Genomic DNA, 6803 nt, shown 5'->3' with positions numbered 1-6803 from the left:
CAGAGAGACGACAGGGTGGAGGCCGAGGAGGCCGGAGAGACGACGAGGTGGAGGCTGACGACAGACGTCTTGTTTTGTGCGACAGATCTTCAGTTCCCGTCCCAGAGGAGAAAGAAGACAGAAAGTCTTCACACTGAAGAAGCTGCGATCAGAATGACTGATTCATTAGTTAATCGTTGACGAGTGATGAATGATGAATGAGTCGTTGCCGTGGTGACGTGTTGTTGGTGCAGATGTTGGTTTGGATTTCTGAAGCTACACATCATGATTTACAAGCTGCCTGGAGTCATAATGAAGATGATTGTTAGTAATTAGCCTTAATCAGCGAGTGTTTCAGAACTTGTCCTCACCAGACTGTTTGCTGGACGGGAACGGTGGAGCAGTTAACTGAAGAGACGGTGAGCAGATATAAATGTGTGGTATCTCCAGACCTTCTGGTCCTCTGGGCTCTGCAGCACAGAGGCTTTAGCTTCTCTTGCTGTTGCTCTCAGCCAATTTGTTTCCACATCATGTTTTCCCGGTTTGGACAGAAAATAAAACTCCGCGAGCTGTAAAAGATTCAGCGTTTTCCCGTAAATGCATTTCACCCGGCGACTCGCTCGACAGCCGGCGACTCTGGAAGAGGACTCGAGGTGACAGCATCCACTTTAGCCCGCGGCGAGGAGTTCAGGAGGAGGAGGGCGGATGAGGAGGAGGGCAGGGTGACCTCTAATTAGCTCGCCGGGAGGAGGCTGAGGACGAGAGGAGCGGGGTGAGGGCAGGTGAGGAGGTGTTGCCGTCTCGTTAACCTGCAGCCGAGGGGCGGCAGCGGGCCGCCGTCGGTGGGAGACGGGCTCCAGCGGGACCTCCGACCTCCTTGTGTCAGACGCTCCTCCACCAGACGGGCCGCTCTGTCGACTCGCTGCGGTCCGAATCGCTCAGGAGATGGCAGACGGTCTCTCTGATCGTAAGATTCAGAAGGCTGACAGGAAGCAGCGTCCGACTCCTGAGTTTGTCTGTTTTGACCTTTTGTTTAACCCTCAGAGGCCTGTTGTGGTCGTACAGACGTGTTCACCGTGTTGGACGTCGTGTTTTTCAGCACATCACCGATACGATCCGACTACCATCATTTGACTTTAACCAACTATAATAATAATAATAACAATAATGATTTGAAAAAATGTATTTATGAGGGCTGGGACGCGTTAAAGTCCCGCCCCTAATATACTTTAAAGCGTTAATTACGATGAATTAATTACAACAAAAATAACGCATTTAATGGCAGTTTGTGTCCAGACAACACGTCAGCGCCTGATTTCATGGTCCACCGGTCACATGACACACAAGACGATCAGCGCTACGCTAACAACGACAAACATGGAGGAATCCGATGAGAGCGCATCGCTGGACTGATGGAGTTTGATTTTAAAAGCTGCCTGATGGAAACTGGACCAGAACCTGGTTTGGTGCTAAACAGAATGTGCATCCCACCGAAGCACATGTAGCTGACGGCACCACCGGGATGCAAAGCAGCGAGCAGAGAAACCACCGGAGCTGTTAGCGCTAGCAGTCCTGGACAGCCACAGATTTTTTTAACGCGTTGTTTTTGTTGTAGTCAGTTAATTAACACGTTCAAGTCCCACCGCTAATATTTATTACAATAAAAAACACAAACAAGCTTAATGAAGCATTTTGAAAGTTGGAAGTTTCACAGCAGGTTGCAGATGTGAACATGAAAAGGTCCATCTGACATAAAATCAAACTAAAGAACACAAAGAAGTCGGGCAAGGACACAATAGATTCAGTTTCGTGACTGTTTCATGAATTGCCGTGAGACCGAGTTGGCTTTTCCCTCCACTGTCGTTACCTGTCTCGCTCACTGCTGTCTGCCTCTCAGGTGAACAGCTCACTACTGCCCCTAGAGGCCTGGGGCACCTCCGCTGTGTGAGTGGACATCCAGCGCTCTCTTTTTGCAGCTCGTTTGTGTACATGTACGTCATTTGTCCCCGTCGGCCACCGTACAGACGGCCACTTCCAGGGACTTTCACTTTCGTTTCGGAAAATGACAAAAAAAACGACAAAGATGATGAACGAAATGCGGTATTTCATACGCATCTTTTGATTGTCTGTTAGTTTCTGAACTTGTTTGGTCTCTGAAATGTCAGAAAATGAAGAAAAATGTCGGTCAGTGTTTGTTTAAATGTCCAAAGATGTTCCGTTTACCGTCACAGAGGAAAGAAACAGGAAAACATTCAGACTGAAGAAGCTGCAATCACATCATTTAGAGGTTAGATTTCTTACAAAAGGAATTAATTGATCATCAGAATAGTTGACAGTCGACGGAGCTGCTTTTTCTAAATCAAGCAGGTTTTTAGTATCGAGGCTCTTTTCTGGATTTCTGAAGCTACAAGCAGCTACAGAGGAGCTTCACGTCGGTAAAACGCTGGATGAGTTAATTGTGGGAATTCTGACTTCACAAACCTTCTTGTCCTGATGAGACGTTCTGTGTGTCGGATCGTTTTTCCTCATGTGGGGAAAACAGACAAATGATGCACAGGAGCAGTGAGGAGAACGTGGAGGAGGAAACGTGGCCGGAGGTCGTAGAGGAGGAGCAGAGGAGCAACGAGAGACAAATGGAGGAGGCCGAGGAGGTGACAGTATCAGGTTATCCAGGCAGGCAGGATGAGGAGTGACAGCGCCGAGGAGCAGGAGGAGCTGTCAGGCTGGAGATGACTCACCGCTGGAAGGTCAGCAGGAGGAGGAGGGTGATGGATGGAGGTGAGGAGCAGGAGGAGGCGGCGCTGTCGGGTCGATTCGCCGCTCAAAGCCAAACGTGGAAGAGGAAGTGAGATTCAGAGCGAGCGGAGAGGTTATCGGGTTGGCCGTGAGGAGAGGAGACGCGACGGGACGAGGAGGAGAAGCCGAGTCAGGAGGAGCGCCGGAGGCTGGAGGACGAAGCCACGTGTCGGAGAAACGAGTTCTGAGCAGAAAGCAGGAATCATAAAACAAGGAACGGCAGCAGATCTGATCCAGGGTCAGTATTTATAAAACAAATCTGATAGAAACACCCAGAACCTCTTCAGAACATCTGGTTCTGTTTCTGCAGTGCCTTCATCTACTGACCAGAGTTCTACCTTCAGACTGTGAATGTTCCAGAGGTCCAGGTCCTTGAAGTCCACAGAGGAGGGTCCAGATTGATCACTTTAATGGACTTTTTCCATCATTTCTGAGCCTCAGAACTTCATCAGAACAGCAGATAGACACATGACATTTAGGAGGAAGAACACATCTGGGTTCTGCTAGAACCTGACACCAGATCAGTTCTACATCCATCCAGGTGTCTCAGTCTGAACACTGGACCTGGTTCTGTTTTTAAAAATAGATGAAGACCATTTTTGGACCATTTTAAATCAAATTCTGAATCGTTTTGGACAGTTATGAATCATATAAAAATACTAATGTTTGTGTCACTGAACAAATTTCAGGTAATTTTAGATCAATTAAATGATTTTGGACAAATTTTGAGTCATTTTGGGAAAAGAGTCGCTGAGATTTGAGAACAAATTTTATGTTATTTTGAAAACTTTTGAATCAATCTGGACAGTTTCTGAGTCACTTTAAACTTACTTGAAGACATTTTGGGGCCTTTGTGGATTTTTTTTTGTTTGTTTGTTTGTTTGTAATTTTTGACTGTTTTTGATCATCATGTCCTCTGTCAGCAGCTGGTAGCATCAGTATTATGGGATGTCTCATAGTGGTACCAGTCAGACCGCAGCAGGTTAATGTCTGTGACGTAGAATCACAGAAACATTTCATTGGTACCCTGGATGTGGTTCTGGTTCTGATCAGTCACCAGAGGAAACTTTACAAAGTGCATTCTGGGTAAACGTTCCAGGCTCATGTCAGCATGTGTGATGGTGGTTGGTCAGAACCAGTTCTAGATGATGGAAGGACCGTTTTACCTCCAGAACCTACCAGAACCATCTATACACAGGATTCTTGTCCACATGATGCAGTCAGAGCAGCAACAATCAGTCGAATTAAACATTTGGCAAACATATCTGTCAGTGTTTTCTGTTTCTCTGATGAAACGATCTTCTGTCGTCTTCGTTAATTAACTTCTGTATGAATTCTGGGGTGAAGCGTTGGGCCCAGTCAGAGCTGCCTGAGCAGACAGAGGGATTCAAATGTGATGACTTTAGATTAAACTACTCTTTTTAGTTTAAAATTAAAGTCCAGTTGCTTCATAAGTCAGATTTATTTTGGTCTGATTTAGGGGAAACACAGCAGGTAGCCTCCTGGACCACTAACTGTACGACTTTATTGTTTTATAAGCTACAGGAAGCTAACGCTAACCACCTGCTAAACGCCGTCTCCCTGAATGTGTGCTGCTTTGAGAGCCAGCAGGCTGAAATAAACCCAGACCCTCTCAGCGCCTCCCTCTGGATGAGCCCAGATGTTACCGACAACAGCAGAAACATCTGTGCAGGCTTGAGATGGAGTCTGATCTGAAAAATACACTCAAACTGAAAGCGAGGCGTCGGGAGCGACTCCGTTCTCTTTGCGTTGCTTCGTGTTGACGGAGTGTCACGTCTGGCTCCCTCAGACTTTACTGTATAAATGCAAACCACAGACAGCGTGGTGCGTCGGCTTTAATTTGCTCCGCGGCCTCTTCCAGCCTCCATGCGTACTTGAATTAAATCTTCCTGGAAAGGATCAAACCAGAAAATCAGATCAAAGAGGAGAGAATGCACCCGGTGAGGATGTGAATTGCTGTCATGCAGGTAACAGTATATATCCTGTCCTCTGGCTCTGCTCCGGCTCTCCTCACTCATCCAGCTCCAGCTGCCTCCGAGCAGCAGATTAATCAGTTGGAAACTCTCCTCTCTCCTCCTCTGATGTACAGTTTCACCTCCCGAGGAGTCTGACTAAACAGCTTCTGTCTCCTCGGTTTTCATCACTCCTGCTTTGCCGCGATTAAAACCGGCGCCGCTGTGGGTCGGCCGCTGTGTGGGCAGGCGGGTCCAGGTGCTGGTGGCTACGTGGAGACGCAGGATGAGTAACGCACACCGGACATCAGAGGCTGTTCGGACGACCGCACCGCCGGGCCGGACTTCACGGGACCACAGGATCCGTTTGTCTTCTGAATGAGATCTGTGAGCAGACGGGACGGGGACGATGTGTGATCCAGACTCACACAGAACTGGTTTCCTCCATTAGCTGTGAAAACACACAGACTGATCCTGGACCAGCTGCTCTGTGCTGATGTTTACATGGTGGTGAGGTGTTGGACTGATTCTCTGTGATGCCAACACGCAGCTACAGCAGGTTTCATTTTTGTTGGCAGTGATGCACGACACGTAGTATCTGCAGGAGTATAAAAGAAAGATTTAAACCGATAATCAGAAGAGCGTGGTGCATGTCAGTACCGAGTCCCAGTCAGACACTCGTCCTCTAGATAATACACACTCCAAGTGCATTAAATGTAATGAAATGAACTTAATGCAGGATAATTACCGTAATGTCTGGACTACAAGCCGCTACTTTTTTCACACGCTTTGAATGCTTAAACAACGATGCAGCTAATTTGTAATAATAATAAAAATAATACACATTTATCTGATAGATGTTGGCTTTATTTATTTTATTTTATTTTTACAATATGAAGACCTGCTGAAATTATCTTGGGACCACCATGGGGCCCCGACCCCCAGTTTGAGAACCACTGCTCCCCATGATGTCAGTTTCATAGACCAGCTGTAGTACCTGGTTGTTCCACCAGGTGGAGCCTCTCGCTGTTTAACGCTGTAGAGACCAGAGGAGGCGTCACTCAGACTAACGGCTAGTTTAGTTGGTGTCACGTAATGTCCAGACTCATGACCAAGAATGCTAACGATTAATTAGCATTCATGCCATCAATAATTTAATCGATTAAAAATATTACAGCCAATAAGGTAGAAGAAGAAGGTTCTGCATGTCAGAGGCTGTAGTGGAGATTAGCGGTCGTAGCTGTCTGTTAGACGCAGCGCACAGTCACATGACTGCAGCTAGGTCACTGATTGGCTGCTAAGTTTGCTTTGTGGTAATGATTATTGTAATTTTGATTGATCAGGCTGTCGGTTAAGGAAATGATTCAAAGCTAGCGTCCCTGCTCGTGACAGAACCTCAGACAGTCCTGCAGCACTCCGATCGCAGCCTGTGCATAAAAATACAATCATTGCATTAGTCGTAGCCTTCGTAGTCCAGAGAACGTTCAGCGAGGACAATAAACAAATGAGCTGCAGCAGCTTCCTTCCTGCTTCCAGTGTCAGCAGCTGAGGAGTTCAACTGTAGGACTGAAGCGTTCAGAGATCAAGTTAAATGTACTGTCTGCAGACCACCATGCTGCCGTTCAGCTCGGTCTTTGTAGTGATTGAGTTTCATCGCAGTATGATGATTTCTTTAGCTGACGTTCACACGAGCAGCGCCGGTAAAACACCCGGCGAAGCTCAGAAGTGTCACTTTGTCATCAGACCAACCGGCAGCAACACATATTATGTTTGAGCTCAGAGATCAAATGTGACCTCCCACCAGGAGCTGGAGCTTGTTAGACGTGTGCAGACGTCCAGTCTCAGCCAGCAGGAAGCCCTCACGTCCAAACACCGCAGCACGTAAAAGCAGGAATAAACAGGGTTCTGGTTCCACAGGAAGGGTTCTGCAGCTTTGAGCCGTCAGAGGGAAATGAAATGAATTCTGGGATATTTGGATGAAAACCCAGAACGGCGTCATGACAGCAGTGTTAGAATGAGTTCCTGTTATTTTACACATGTTCCTGTTGAGCTAAA

Source organism: Stegastes partitus, unplaced genomic scaffold, assembly GCF_000690725.1.
Source record: "Stegastes partitus isolate 25-593 unplaced genomic scaffold, Stegastes_partitus-1.0.2 Scaffold805, whole genome shotgun sequence".
In the NCBI taxonomy this organism is placed as follows: Eukaryota; Metazoa; Chordata; class Actinopteri; family Pomacentridae; genus Stegastes; species Stegastes partitus.
Note: the sequence above shows the minus strand (reverse complement) of the source record.